Below are 15798 nucleotides of genomic sequence, written 5' to 3'. Positions count from 1 at the left end.
GGGGCCTGGGGGACTCGTCCTGGCCCCCACAGCCAGCGTGAGCAGATCCTGACCCAGGCACCCATGATGGGTAATGAAATGATTAATTTATCATTTCATTTGTGAATTTTTATTTATAATTTATAGAAATATAAATTATTCATATAGGATTTATTCATAAATCATTACTCTACAATAATTAATTTATAATTAAAAGTTATTATTTTGCAGCCACATCAAATTGCTTTGGAATTCCTGCCAAGTCTCCTTCCAGGAGCTTTGTAAAAGGACAAAAATTCTATACATCGCAAAAAGAACCACATGAGGTTTGTTTTTTCCAGTACACTGTTCAAATGTGTGATAAGGAATAAAACAGAAGAAACTAGATTCATGGACAAAGACTCTTACCTCACAAACAGTTCTTGGTTCCTGAGAAATAGTCCCAGAGCATACCCTTAACTGACCAGGGTTGCAAAAACGTAACATCTTAGCTCCCACATGATGTTTGGTGGGGCAGATGAGAAAGGGATATGGGGCACCCCACCAGAACCCCAGTCCAAGGTTAGATGCTCCCTGGACCCCAAACCTGTATGTTTATTCAAGCCCCAGCCAGGGTCTGGAGAGTCCCTGAGTCCCACAGATAAGACACCTGAACACCCAACCTGTCACCAGGTGCACCTTGATTTGGATGGGGAGTCCCCAAGGCCTTGTTTAATCAGGCAGAAAGAAGCAGAAACAAAGGCAGGAAGCTTGTGGCTCTGTGATCTGGCTCATTACGGAGAGTGACAGTCACCTGGGGAGGGCTGAGCTAGTTGTCCCGGTGGGAAAGGGGCAGAGGAACACATGGAGGGTGTTTAGAAGAGCAGTTCAGAGCCGTAAATGAGCCAGATGCCTGCCGCTGGGAGGTCAGCCAACACCGGCAGGCGAGAGTTAAAGGAGACCATGGGGACCCCAAAGGACTGCCTCAGCCTTTCAGTGGGCAGACAGAAGGGCTGGGGGACAGCAGAGACCCCTCCTCTGCAAGGTCAAGCTCCCAGTGCAGCAGGCTCTGAATCAGGATGGGCTCTGGGACCTGGGCCACAGGGGCCCTGCCTGACATCACCGAGGGAGCGTTAAATGCCAGACGTACCAGGCATCTGCTCATTATCCTCCTCCTCTCAGTTCAGGTCCAGAGCAGGGCTACTTCCCAGCAAACTCTCCTATAACCTGCTTCTTCTCAAAGTTCAAGGTTGATTCCCAGCCGGTCCCCTATAAACCAGGAGCTGCCTGATGATGCCGATGCCTTACTGAGATGGCCACTGGCCATTTGGAGGCCAAGTGCAGTCTGCACATGGGACGTGACAACCTGAAAGCAGCCTTGCTTCTGGGATTCTGAGAGGCCCTGCTCTCGCTCTGACGTCACCTGGTGCTGGCCCTTGGGGTTGGGGTTCACACCGGGGCACAGATAACAATAGTGGCTGCGGGAAGGTCACAAGCTCAGATGCCCATGGCCAGGAAGCCAGGAAGCGCCACAGGTGTGTGGCAGCTGGGGGAGCATCCGGCTCTTTCAAGGGAAAAGTCTGGCAGAGTAGCAGACAGACCGTGGTCTCCTCCCTTACAGCCACCAGACTGGAACTGTGGGTCCAATCATGAGCACTGATGCTAAACAGATACAGGTAAACCCCCGTATAACACGGTTGTTAGGTTCCTAACAAAGGCCGTGTTATGTGAATCCATGTTATACAAAATGAAGAACTAGTACAAAAAGGGGGGTTAGGTTCCAAAAGTTAAAAAAACATGCTATTATATTTTTATAATTAAGAGAAATATCTTTATTAAAGCAACTTTCATCAGAAGTATTACATGTTATTATGAATTAAGCAATGTTTTCTTCATCATCACTACTAAGCTCCATTAACCGAATGCATTTTCTTTTTGACAAGATATCCTCGTCCTCTGAACTTTCTTCAGCATTATCTTGATTTCCATGCTCTGCTTTTTGCAAAAATCTGTTATTTTAGATTGCTTGCTTTTAGCCGAGAGATCTTTATAAATTTCCTTATGCGGTGCTAAGCACTTCTGAAGTTCTCTCTTCAACTCTGTGCTCCTGGCAGTGCAGGGATCTGCATTTAAGAAATAGGACTGACTGCTCGGCTAAGTCTAGGCCTTTCTTTAGGCTTTTTAGAATAACCTGTTTAACTTCTTCGTTTTCCTCAGTCTATCGTCCCCTAAGTTGGCACATTCCAGATGTCATTTCCACCAAAATTGTTTCATTAGTTTCTTCTTCTCCCAGCAATGCTTGGATGTCTCCTACATCCGTGTTAGAGCGAAACCGTGTTATAGAAGTACCGTATTATACCGGGGACACCTGTACACAGTTGAGCCAAGGGCTTTATGAGGCCACACAAGGCTGATGACTCTTGCCTCCAAGGGGAGCAGCGGTTCCCAAGGTGACGTGGAAAGACAGGGAGTGTATGTGTGTGACATGCTCAGGGCCAGCCGGGAAGGGTCTTCACCTGTGGGACTCACGGGTGGGACTTGCATGGGGTTTGCTAGTGGAAAAGATATGAGACCCAACATGGGGCTCCCTTCTCTAACATGAGAAACCTGTTTTTCTTTAAAAATGACAAACATGCCTTTGGGATTTAAGACTCAAAAGTGACGCTAGAAACAGAAGTCAAGTGGCCATCAATCTCGTGTGCCGGCCGAGGCTGGGATGGAAGAAACAGAGCGGGGGGCTCCCGGCACCAGGCGGAGAGGCCGGGACACCTCTTAAAGTGTCCAACATGTGCACGTCCCTCTGTGTGTGGAACGAAGCTGGCCTGCACTTCAGAGCCTGCTTTTGTCCCCTTAAAGTGAAAAACAAACGGGTCCATCCCAGCACTCCCGCAGCCCTACTTTCCCTCCCATGAGCCCTACGCAGCTCCATTCTTGGCATAATGGGGAACCCACCCGACAGGCAGGGCTGTGGCTATTCATCAGCCTCGCAGGGCACAGGCGTTCCCACCTTAAAGCAGCCAGGCCAGAAGCTAGGCCAGAGAGGAGAAGACAGACAGAGAGACAGAGAGAGAGAAATGGAGACAGAGACAGAGAGCTGACTCGCCTGGGCTCCTGTCCCAGGGAAGGGAGAGCTCTGCTCAGACACGGTCCCAGTGAGAGAGCTCAGCGTCCTTCAGGGAGGAGAAGACAGGGGACCAAAGGCCTCCGGAGCCAGAGCCTTGGGGCAGCCGGGCTGATGGCAGGAGAAAGGCCTGGTGGGAGGGGCACGTGGAAAGGAGGCTTCTCATGTGTCTCCCAGACCCTGAGGCTTTACAACATGGGAAAGGGGACGAATGTAATATGTGCCTTTGGTTCTGGCTGAAGGGCTATTCAAGCCAGGGCAGCTGAGAAGGAAACGCTGTCACAGCGGGCACCTCGGCTTCCATCTCAGGCCTTCCAGCCCTGCCCCCCACCCAGCCCAGGTAGCAAACTCAGTAATCTGGTGAAGTAAGACGCACGTGAACGGACGTCTGAAAACCACATGGGGAATGGTGTTTCGGAACAGCTGGGTGAGCACTAAAGGGCTTCCTCAGTTCGGTCTGCAGGATTTAGGTTTAAATGTTAGAGATTCCCAACGAGCCTATCCAGACGCCCTGCATCTCAATGACCTGAGCTTCCTGAAGTTCCATAAAGGTGAGAACACAGTGGGAGAGGCAAGGCTTCCCCTCCTGAAGGCCAGCCAGCCAGCCAGCCCCAAACTGGTGCCCGACAGGAGCCTGGACATCTGATACCTGCCCCCAACCCCTGACACACACACACCTTGTTCTACCTTCCAGCACTACTTATTTTCGTCCCTAGAGGCCCCAGAACATCAGCTCCATGATGATGTGACCAGAACTATCTCTTGAATCACCATGTCGTGTGTGCAGAACAGTACTAGGAATGTCGTAGTCACTCAAAAAATGTTCGTGGAATTAACAAACAGAATATGAACTCTTTGCATAAGTAAATTCAGAGTCACGGCCGCTGTCTTGGCACCACCATTTGGTTACAGCTTCTTTCCAAGCCGTGGCTCCCTACAGGCCCCTCTGGGCTTCAGATCAGCATGTGCTGGGTCAGCAAGAAATTCCCAGAAGCCCCTGCTGGTTCAGCTTTTCACACAGTCCCTGAGGTCACCCCAACACGGTGGAGGATTGCTGTGCGGTGCATTTTAGAGGGGCCGCTGGTGTCCCTCACTGGATGGACAAAAGTCACCAGTAAACCCTTACATAATCACAATCAAAATATGCATTATATGTACTTCAGAGTAATTACTTTCTGATGCAAATTTTACTAAAGTTTGGCATACAGAGAGAGAAATGCACGAAGTGTAAGTGTGTGCCAAGTGTGGCACTCCCCCAAACTGAGCTTTCTGGGGAACCAGACCCCAGGTCAGAAATGGGATATAAAGAATCCTGGAAAGCCCCTCTCATCACTTCAATGGGTAACTGCTTTTGAATCTTAAGCAGAACCCCAGGGGTGCTGATGTTTAGATAGAGGAATATATTTTTCCTAAAGGGGAACATGCTATTTGTCTCCCTTAGAAATGAAGACAGCACTCCTTTGTCCGTGGAACATTCCTTAGATGGGAAATTGTGCCCCCAATAATCCTGTGAGCCCGCTGCTGCCCTATGACCCTTGCCCTGGGCTGAGCTGATACTTGTCAAGAAATCATAGAGAAATGGAACGACTGACTACTTACATATCCTGCGTGAGCTAGCAGCGCTGTGGAGGGAAACGGTGTCTGTCAGTTCCTACAAGGTTTGGGGGACACACGGCAGCTTTGGTTCGGTTGGGTAGAGGTGAAGATTTTCTCATTTGTACAAATGTATCCTTAAAGGACAGTCCCGGCTCTGGGCGGGCTCATGCGGATTAGGCAGAGGGCCAACTTTGCTCACATTTTCCCCCTACATACCTCACAGCCAGCAGAGGACAAGTTTCTTCTCTGTATCTTGCAGACAAGAAACAAGGACTCAGAGAGGGTTAATGAACTGCCCAAGGCTGCACAGCCTCTCAGCAGAGGAGCCAACATTCCAACCACTTCTGCTCAGCTCCAGAGGTGGCCCTTGCCCTCGGCCACAAGCCCTTGCCAGCCTGGGCAACGCAGTTGAGGGCTGTGGGTAGCCGGCCCCCCCCGCCCACTCCCCTTCCCATTCATCGCTATGGACAGCTCAATTCAGGAATATGCACTTAGCCTACTGCTGAATGAAACACTTAGCAGAGGACTGGAAAAAAGTACATGCCTTTCCTTCCCCTGAAATGAAATCCCCTTGGTCACCGAAGGCCAACGCTGCCACCTGGGTTTGGGTGTGGGTGTGGCATGGTGATCTGAAAGCTAAGGCCCCAATATCCTGCGAGTATCCAAAGAGCTCTTAACTCATCCAGTTGCCCCTCATCCTTCAATTTCCTTAAAACATTCTCAAGTCAAAAAAAAAAAAAAAATTCTTGCCAGGGTGTGTCCAGGTCTCTGTCATTTAGGGAGGACTCCAGCCCCACACGTGTTCAGGACCCCTCGGTACGTCTGTGAGGAAATGTACGTCCTCCGACCCATATGCCGCTTCCCATGGCTCCTTGTTAGAAGAACAGCCCTGCCTCCTGTCGCCACCAGCTGCCCAATGACAGGGACTGGAGCAGATGGGTTTCAGGGCAGCTCACAGCACAGCGTGCCTCTTGGGACCCGTTAGGCCCCCGATCCTGGTGACCTGCAGAAAATAATAAGCAGCTTGTCCCTCAAACTCCAGCGAGTGACTCACTCAGGTTTCATTTAATAAGCTGCTGTTTGGAAGGGGTGGCAGTTTCTAAAGCGGTGCCAGGGTCACTCACTGGCTTTTGTTTGCGAGCTGCGCCCGATAAAGGCTGCTGTCTCCCCATGGGGGCCGGACTGGGGCAGGTGGAGTGGGTGCCCACTGGGGAGCAGGCCCGCTTTGTGCTTGCCCAGATGTCACATGCCAGGCTGACTGCCGGGATGAGAACGCTGCAATGGTCACTGGAACAGATGAACAAGTCACCGAGAGGAGCTCAGTATGGGGAGGCCACAAAGGGCCACGGTCCTGGCTTTGGTCTCTTGCCTGAGAGCTCGCCAAGGTGGCTGGACCACACCAAGTACTCTCCTCTAGGCCTCACGGTAAAAAGGCAAGTGTCCTCACAGATAAGGGGTCCCCAGTGCACAGAGGGAGGCCTGGTCTTCAGTAGAGAGAAGCTCAGGGAGATGTCCAAATTCACCCCTCCCCACCACCACCACATTCCCCTCTTTTTCTCTCTGGGGTCCCTGCACTGGAGACAGAGTTTTATATCCTGCTTGTCCCTGTCCTCATCGGGACCCCTCCTCTCACAGAGGGGACATTAAATTGCAAACCAGGCAACCTCCACAGCCTCAGTCCCTTCGATCTGCATCCAGGACATTAGTTTTTCACACAGCCCTGCCCCTACTTTGATTATAGACTTTTGCCCTGCAGAACCACCAGATAATAAATCTGTGCTATTTTAAACCACCAGGTTTGTAGTAATTTGTTACAGCAGCCAACGGACATGAACACACTCACCCTCACCCTGCACACACCAGCGCTCACCCCTGCCGGGCCTCCCAGACCCTCCTGGAGGGACTCACTTCCCTCTGAGGATGACTCCCTTCCTCCTATGTGAACATTGTGTAAAAGTTACGCTTTGTAGCCAGCAAACCCTCTCCAGGGGGCGGTGTGATGGGGTAGTCCTATTCTGAGATGGAAGCCCCAGGCTGTTCTGGAAGAGCCGGGAGCTGAATCTTACAACCCTCCCAGGAGCCCTTCTTCAAAGCAATGTCATTCTCAAGTTTTTGTGCAGCCCTCACGGGCCCACAGCCTGGTCAGAACAGGTCCGAGTGCAGACGGCTCATCACGAGGTCATAGGCGCAGATTAAGACCTGTGCAACTAATTGTGAAAAGAAAAAGAATGAGCCTGGAGTTCCCAGTGGGGACCTCTGGAGAGCCCGGGGGCAGCTGGGGTCTCATGGCAGCCATGCTCATGACCAGGGAATAGCCATGGAAAGGCTGCCTTCCTGTCCTGGCCTCAGTTTCCCCATGATAAAAGAAGAGGTCTACTCTGCAAAGCCCTTTCCAGCACTTGAATTCTATAGTCACATGGAGCTCTCTTTCCCTAGGCAACCGAGTGGTGCCAGAGGTGCATGTGCGAGCTCCTACCTAAATGGCCAAAGGGCACTGACGTAGGACCATTGGCAGGGAAGTCTGTCTGCAGGTGCCACGCTCATGGAAGCCTTGCTGTTGAGGCTGGACCCAAATTCACTGTCACGCAGAGCCTGGCTCCGAATCTTCTCTCAAATTACAGCTGTCTGATCTGATTAGCCGAGGCGCTCAAGATCACTGTCAAGGTTTGGAAACCAGGAAGTGCACGTGAGTTGAGAGAGGGAAGGGGGACACCGAGGCGGCATCTGCATTCTGGAGGGGCTGTTCCCGCAGTTCAAGTGGCTGTTCCGATCGTTCAGGTCTCCGCCCCAAGTGTCCAGGTCTCCTGGGCAGCCCATCTTGATGCACTGGTGTGGAATGCGGTTGAGCCCGCATGCAGCTGCTCCGTCGTCATGAAGTGTCATTCTCAAAAATACCTTTGCCGGCCTGGGGCTGGGGCTCCACTCCCACCGTGCAGGGAGACATCTCTGGACTGCAGACACTTTGGTGGCTAGTTTAACCACGACCTAAGCTGGGCGAGATCTCTCTCTGACACTAATTGAAACACATTCTGGTTTCTGAAATATTGTATTCTCTGTGGGGGTTGGTGAGCATAGCAGGCACGTGGTCAGAGTGAGGGGTTGGCCCAAGTCTGGGCTGTGAGCCCTGTGCTTTCCCTCCACGCTGGCCCACCAACACGCTTTGGGACAAGGGCTCTAGAGGAGGCTGATGGCAGGTCTCAGCACACCCACGCCCACCACCGACGAACTCTAGCACATGTCCCACTCGAGTGCATCTGTACCCAATGGTCCTGCGCCTCCTTCGTGACACCGTAGACAACAAAGAATAACTCAGAGCCAATGCTGTATGCAAAGTAATTCTCTGAAGCCCTCGCCCAGTGTTCTCACCGCTGCCTGCACGTTGGACTGTCCTGTGATCTCTGAACAGCAGTCCTGGTGGCACTGGTCTGCGGCTTGAGTGTGAGATGCCCCTGAGGCTCAAGACCTGATCTAATTAACTGGGTGACCTGGGGCGAGCCCTTCATTCTCCTGAGCTCATTCCTCCTCCGATAACGCGCAAGAGAGGAGCGTTCTGAACCCAGAGGTGTTTGTGTGGCCCCCAAGGACTAAACTCGAAAAGACCTCGAATGGACTCAGGCAAAGCTCACAAGCTGACCAGGACGGAGGCCCTGACTCATTCTTGAGGACGCCTAGTACCTGCCTTCAGGGCCGCTTCTGAAGATCTAGCTGGACTGTGGCCCCTCAATGTTTGAGCACCAGTCATGCACCTGTGGGCCCCTGGGGGTCCCAGAGTCCTCCTCTCTGTACAGGACGCCCATGGCACCCATAGGGAAACAGAGAGCACGGTGGCCCCCAGCAGCACTGAAAGAGGGAACGGAGTTTGAATCTGTCTCCTGTCCCTTTACAACACCTTCAAAAAGTAACCAGAGGTGCCAAACTCTTCAAAAGCCCAGCTCATAATGAAAACGGGGGGAAAAAATTCAACTATTTTCTATTATGAAAATTACTGAGATGGGGAAAGAAGCAAACTCACCAAGAAATAGAAAGTGGGTCAGTTAGAAATTACTTCTCAAAAGTTTATAGTAGCTACTATTTCTTACCTTAGATGCTCACGTCTAATTTAAACTGATTTCCCTGATGCAGTCTTTAAGTCACAGTCAAGTTTACAATCTTGTGGCTTTATTGTAATTGTAATGTTTTGCCTTAAAAAAAAAAAAAAAAAAAAAAAAACTTACCCTTATCTGGTTACACAGGACTTTAGTTTTGAGAGCAGAATTAAAGGTATCACCTTCCTGCTCAGAATAAAATAAACATGTGCATATAAGATACAAAGTTAGATGTGGCAAACAAATAAGATTTGCTCTCGAAATCTGGTTTGTCTTGAACAAAAAAACCTCTCAACCTAGGCCTTGGTTTCTAATCTATGAAATGAGAGGAATGGACTATATGAATCTTGAAGATCTCTCCCTAACTTCAAAAAAATACTGACATGTAAGTATAATCATACATGCATGTATTTAAACATACAAGCGCAAATTACACATCTGCCATTGATTTCTGAAGTGACAGTTCTGACTTTCTGCAAGGCGAGATTATGAGAAAGGAACTGAAAAGTTCGTGGGCTTCCATTCCATTCCTTCACACCAGGGAGGAAGCGCTGTGACGGACAAACTGTCCCCTCGGTCCAAGCAGCTCTGAGCACTCTTTTTGTCCTGAATTGAGGTCACTTTATGGAAATATTCATTAACAGGTGAACTATCGGAACAAGTTTTATTGTCTCGAGAGCAATAACTCCCTTTAAAAACGATTTCACGCCTGTCAATGACTATTTTCCCCCCTTAAGGAGCTGCTTTATAGGTATATAGGCAACCTCAGTAAAAATCCCCCCATTTATGCCCCTGAGCTGCTTGGATGGCAAGCTCAGTTACTGCCATTGCACACACCTAGAAGCTGGCACCTGCAACCGTGGTGTGGGCGCTAATCCGCCCTCCTCACCATCAGCTCGCTCTCTCCACCCGCCCAGAGCCGCTGGGGGTATCCCCCACCCACCCATCCTCTCTGGGATCTCCTGGCAAGGGCCACTGTTCCTGATCTAATTTCAGGATGTCTTACACTGCCTCGTCTACTCGAAAGTCAGAGCTCCACCAAGACGCTCAGATGTGCAGGCATGTTTGGGAAAGGGTGGGGCTCAGGGACAAATAGGCAAATGCTCGAATAGCCTGGTTCTCCCCCAGGTCGGCCCAGTGACCTTCTTACCTACCCTGCTGGGCGAGTACCGGCCCTGAGCTGCTCTCCCTTCTCTGCCTGTCATGGGACGCCTGTTCACGTGTCCAGCCTCCTGGGCCTCTCCCTGCCCCCCACCCCTCACACAATGGCACTCAGCTTCAGTCTGTGTGTGTGTTTTGCCACCTGCCCTGTCCTCTTCTTGTCCCCTGGTTGACCCTCTCACCTGGGCATCGCAGTATTTTCAGCAAACCATAGTTTTCAGGTGAAGGGACCCCACCCTCCAGCAGAGCGCTTTGTCCAGGCAGTTTTGTGAAGCAAGTTGGGGCCCACAAGTCCCCTTGCCCTCACCTGGTCTGCCCTTTCTTTGAACCGAGTGCCGAAAGTCAACAGGAGAAAAACGCGCCACCCTGGTTCCTTCGTCATTTTCATGACTACAAAAGCCCCAACTCAGGGGCTTCCTTACAAGTCAGGCTCACCCACCAGCCAACGGGGAGGCTTAGGTTTTTACGTAAACCCCGTTTTCTCTGCTCCTTTCGTCTGCAGACTTTAAAAGCCCTCTGACCCACAGGCTTGCTTCATCCGCCACACTGCGGCACAAAGCACGGGGGTCCAGATGTCATTGGAGCGGCCAGAGGCAGCCCCAGGGACACAGGTACAGAAAACACGGCTCAAGTTCTTTACCAAAAACAGGGTGGGGGCTGCAAAGTTATTTTTTTTATTCTCACTCAAGGACATTTTTTCATTACTTTTAGAAAGAGAGCAAGGGAGGGAGGGAGGGAGGGAGAGACAGAGAGATTGACTGGTTGCCCTGACCGGGGGTTGAACCCACAAACTTTGCAGTTTTGGGGTTAATGCTCAAAGCAACTGAGCCATACTGGCCAGGGCCAAACTTCTGAGGTCTTTTAGATACAGCATTTTATCAGCAAAGTTACATCTATGTCAACTGTCTGTGCTTCTTATCTAGTCCCTAGAGCTGGTGCCGAGGATTAAGGCCATAGCAACCTTATTCTGTCATGGTCAAGTACAGTACTAAAGACTGAGAGAACGGCTCAGGTGGGTTCCTCTTGGAACCCGGCACCAGAGGGGAGAGGAGCCACTCAGGGTCTGGGTGGCCCACCCTGAGAACCTGCAAGCCCCGTGTCTGCTCCGGCCACACTCTTCCACCCCAGGCCGAGCTCAGGCTCCAGCCACTGCCAGTGATGCTTCGGACAGAAGAGAGCAATGTTTTGTTTAGTCAGAGACAAGGAGGGTTTACAGACAAGGAAAGAAAATGACCAGGTTAGACCTCGTGGTTTTCTCCCGCCCTGTCGGTCTGGACAGTGCCTGGGTCCTGCGACTCACATCTGTCCCTTCACACCAGCCCTCCTACCAGATTTCACAGAGGAACTCGCCGGTGGACAAGTTGGTGCTCGAGTTCAAAGAGCTTTATTTGGGGCTTGAAAAGGTTTTACAAATAAGCAGAAGGAAACCTTATCTTCTTTACCCCACACAGGTGATACTGCAAATCAGTAAACATAAACACACACACACACACACACACACACACACACATACACACTCAACTATCTAAAACACAGTTCTCTGGATCTAATTAAGATAAAAACACAATCTGCACTCTCTTAAATAAGAAGAATATAAATTTCAGAATCCAGGCATTCCTGCCCTGTTATCCAGCATCTGGAAGCCCGCTGTCCCTACGGAGGTGTCCCAGGGGACAGTAAGCTTTTACTGGGGTCCCTGTGGAGGGGAGAGGGCTGATAGGCTCTGCGGGTGCACAGGGGGCTCAGAAGACTGTGCCTGGTCCTGCATCTCACACAAAGCAGTGCCTGCATCCTTGTCCCTCTGTCCCAGCCCCGGGGAAGCCGACGGTGCACCCTGGAGCTGCTGGGACCCTAAGACGCTGAGCCTGGTCCCCTGATCCAACCTCCTCAACGGGCCAGCAAGGCCATTTCCTGCTCCAGCTTGTTTTGTTTTTTACTTTATTATTGTTATTCTATTACAGTTAGCCCAATTTTTCCCCTTTGCCCTCCTCCGCCCAGTCTGCCCTCCACTCCCACAGTCAATCCCACACCGTTGTCCATGTCTGTGGGTCATTCACACATGTTCTCTGACTAGTCCCATCTCCTTCTTTCCACCATTCCCTCCTCCCTGCTCCCCTCTGGTCACCGTCTGCCTGGTCTATTTTGCTTGTTAAGTTTATTTTGTTCATTAGTTTCCCGTATTAGGTGAGATCATATGGTACTTGTCTCTCGCCACCTGGCTTATTTCACTTAACATAATACTTTCCAGTTCCATCCATGCTGTTGCAAAAGGAAGGAGTTCCTCCTTTCTCTCTGCTGCATAGTACTCCACTGTGTAAATGTACCACAGCTTTTTGATCCACTCATTTACTGACGGGCACTTAGGCTGTTTCCAGCACTTGGCTCCAGCTTTTAAAAGGCCAAGTGTGGCTTTTGGGCGGCCATCCATTCCTCTTTGCTCTAAGTCAGCAGTCGTCAGAGTGGGGTCCCGGGGCCAGCAGGGTCAGCATCACCGGGCACTCATGGACATGTCAGCTCTCGCTTGCCCCAGGCCTGCTGAGTTAGACCCTTGGGTGGGCCCAGTCCTCTGTGATGCACAAGCCCTCTGGGTCATCCTGGTGCTCACTCAGGTTTGAGACCATCACCTCATGTCACTTTAGCTTCTGGGGGCGTGAACACACCAAACACCACTACATGGGCCACTGCTCTCCCCGTCAGCTCAGCAGCGCCCACTCGGAGGGAGACTGGGGTGTGGGGGTGCGAAATAACACCAGAGCTCAGGAAGGGGAGCCGGCCCCTGAAGGGTCAGTGTTCTTCCCTCGGCTAATTCACCTGACTCATCCCTTAGCATTATCCCATCCTTAGATTTACCATTTGGTTCTGGACATCAGCCAACTATTTCCTTGCCTGCTACAACACCTTCCTCCCTTCTCACAGTGCATTTCGTCAGAAAGTCGAAGCACGCTAATAAGAATGGCACATGCTCTGATGAGTTTGCTTCAAATATAATGCATTAGAATCTACCTTAACACACTGGCCCCGCGTTTCTTGGAAACATAGCTCGTTGTTCTGCACCATCAATAACAGGCATGTTTGTAAAACAAGTAACCAAGCAACACTGGGCATTCTTAATAAAACGGAACTTCTGAAGAAAGAGTACAAAATTATTAATGCTCTCGGGAGTTTCAAAGCCCCACAGGAACAGTTTCCGAGCAAGCTCACTGGCTTCAGGATGAAGAAAGAGTGTCCACTTTGCACTGGGCTGCACGAAACTTGGTGGCCCATTGTCCTGAGAGGCAGTCACTTTTTTTTTTATCCTCACCTGGGGACATGCTTATTGATTTCAGAGAGAGGGTAAGGGAAGGGGAGAGAGAGAGAGAGAGAGAGAGAGAGAGAGAGAGAGGGAAACATTGACATGAAAGATGAAAGAGAACCATCAATCGGTTGCTCTAATACGCACCCCAACTGGAACCAATCGTGCAACCTCAGCTTGAGCCCTGACCAGGAATTGAACCCAAGACCTTTCATTTTATGGGAAGATGCTGCAACCAACTGAGCCACACCAGTCAGGGCGAGGCAGCCTCTTTTGAACGTGGGCAGTGTTCTCATGAGTCTGGGAACATCAGAATTATAGGTTCCCAGAGATCACCATGCTGTTCACTGGGGTGCAGACGGAGAGAGTGGCCATTCCACACCCCCATGCCCCGTTTCCCTCTGCCCACGCCCACTCTGTGCCAACAATGTGACAAAGCAGCCGAATTTGCCCCAAACTGCCTGCCTGCCCTCAGTTACTTGGGTGGCACCAGCAGGCACGCCTGCTGAGCGTGAGCAGGTGTAGCTGAGGGGTGGGTTTTATCTGGGCCGGGTCATGAGACCCGACTGCAGCCTTCCACACTGCTCAGCCCTCCCAACGCAGATTTCTCTCCCATGACACTGCTTCATTCTCACTGAAAGCAACGCTTTAAAGCACAAGACTGGAGGAAGTAAACATTTTCATGTTTTGAATTCACTAAAAATGGTCGTGGACCTGGGTGGTCACTGGATTTGTGTCACATGACACAGGGCAAAGAGGAGGAGCGTGAGGGTCAGTCAGGCTGCACCTGATCCTGGGGTCCTGGTGGCCCTCGCAGGAACTCTGAACCTGTTGCTTACACTTCTCCAGCTGTGGTTTTCTCATTGATGATGTGGGAACAATGCCTCACACGGTCGCTGGGGACACGATGAGGCAGGTCAGGCCACTGACCTCCTCTTCTACCCACGCTGGGGTGCCTTGCAGTCGAGGATGAGCACACAGGGCTGGACCCTGTCTCTAAGATGAGACATACAGCCCTGTGACCTTGGGCAGGTTCCACACAGCTCCCCTCTCCTCTTTCACAGGGCCCATCGGGGGGAGGCATTTAGAACAATGCCCGGTTCCCGGGAGACACTCAGGTCGACATTTACCATCACTGGGAACTTAGTTCTACTCTTTTTTATTTTTAAAGCCTAAGATTTTACCCCAAACTTACTTTGAGAATGATAACAAAAAGGCTTTGATCCATCCTACTGATTCTAGGCTATTATTTTGTATCACATATCACATCATTCATAAGGATTGTTTATTAAGCAGTACATGCGTGGCACAGTGCTTCATATGTGTCAAGTTATTTAATCCAATGAGTATTAGCATTATTAATATGCCCCTTGTACAGGGAGGTTAAGTAGCTCACCCAGTTTCCCAGCTACTAAGTGGGAGAGCAGAGTTTATACAGACTCTCTCATCCTTGAGCCCACACCCCTGGCCTGCCCCTTCCTGCACTGAGCGCATGTTGCTATGAGGTGCTGGGCCTTGAATCATTTTTAAAAAATGAATAGAGAAGGGGGGGGAAGAGAACTGGAACTAAGGCCCACATATAGTTCAATTCATCTTAACCTCCTTCTTGTTACACGTTAACTTAGCATTACTGCAAAAGAAGGAAAACGCATTTTCTACAAACCTGCCACCTGCTGAATTTTACATTAAATATCTGCAAAGTTGAGAAGAGCATTCATGCACCACCGAGGCTGCTGCCACACCGAGACCGCCAGGCCCACCACGCCTGCCACTGGGAGCAATGGGTACGCTATCCTTTCTTTTCAGCCAGGAAAATCCAGCCGCAAGACTAAACTGCACAGCCCCTGATGAATCTGACATCCTCCTGAGATAACCTCCCTGACCCTTCCTCCTGAGCCAAATTCTGAAGTATAATGTTGCTGGGAGCTTTGTCGCAACGGTGGAAATTTCCACCCCGTAACCACAAATGTACAATAGATGCTTCAATGTAAATAGTCTCAACCACGCAATTCTCATCAGAAGATCTGAAGTTCTTGAAAAACCTCCCAGAAATAATGAAACCTTTGCCTGTCTGGTCCCTGAAAGCACACAGCCTTAAAGAAGAATCAGTTATTAACATCTCTGAAATGGTGGGGCTAAGTCCTAATAGGAGCCATGAGCAAGATACCCGGGAAGCCTTCAAGAAGGAGAGAAGGTACAGTACAGAAATTCTCACAGACAACAACTTACCATGCTGATGTTAGTATTATTACTACTTAGTCAGACCCTTAATAAAGCCAAGAACACAAAAACCAGCCCTTCAGCAAACTGACCTATACTCTAAAATGCACTGAGCTCACTTTAGTATCGGTAAGGGGGCCTCAGCCACTCCCTACTCTAGGTTGCACCATAGGGACAAGGGTAACTGATAGAAGCTCAGAAGGGGGTACCTGGGAAGGACTCTAGCCACAGGGGTAAGGATGAATGAAGGCAGGCTCCCTTCCCCCAGCCTGGGAAGTAAAGTGGGTTCCTGGCAGAGGGTATAGCACAGGCTAAGAACATACAAATACTGACTGAGCAGACAGACCCTTTACTTAACAGGCAGC

The 15798-nt window shown here is 50.5% G+C and overlaps 1 protein-coding gene across 2 annotated transcripts in view; it reads right to left on the bottom strand.

Moving 5' to 3' along the window:
- The window catches only part of ABCG1 (ATP binding cassette subfamily G member 1), a 48221-nt gene that overhangs the window by 15401 nt on the left and 17022 nt on the right, over window positions 1-15798 (bottom strand). The window lies entirely within an intron of this gene.

Source organism: Furipterus horrens, unplaced genomic scaffold (genome assembly GCF_987537825.1).
Source record: "Furipterus horrens unplaced genomic scaffold, mFurHor1.1.pri manual_scaffold_1, whole genome shotgun sequence".
Taxonomy (NCBI): Eukaryota; Metazoa; Chordata; class Mammalia; order Chiroptera; family Furipteridae; genus Furipterus; species Furipterus horrens.
The sequence above is the reverse complement of the archived record's forward strand: the minus strand, read 5'-3'. Positions and strand labels throughout refer to the sequence as shown.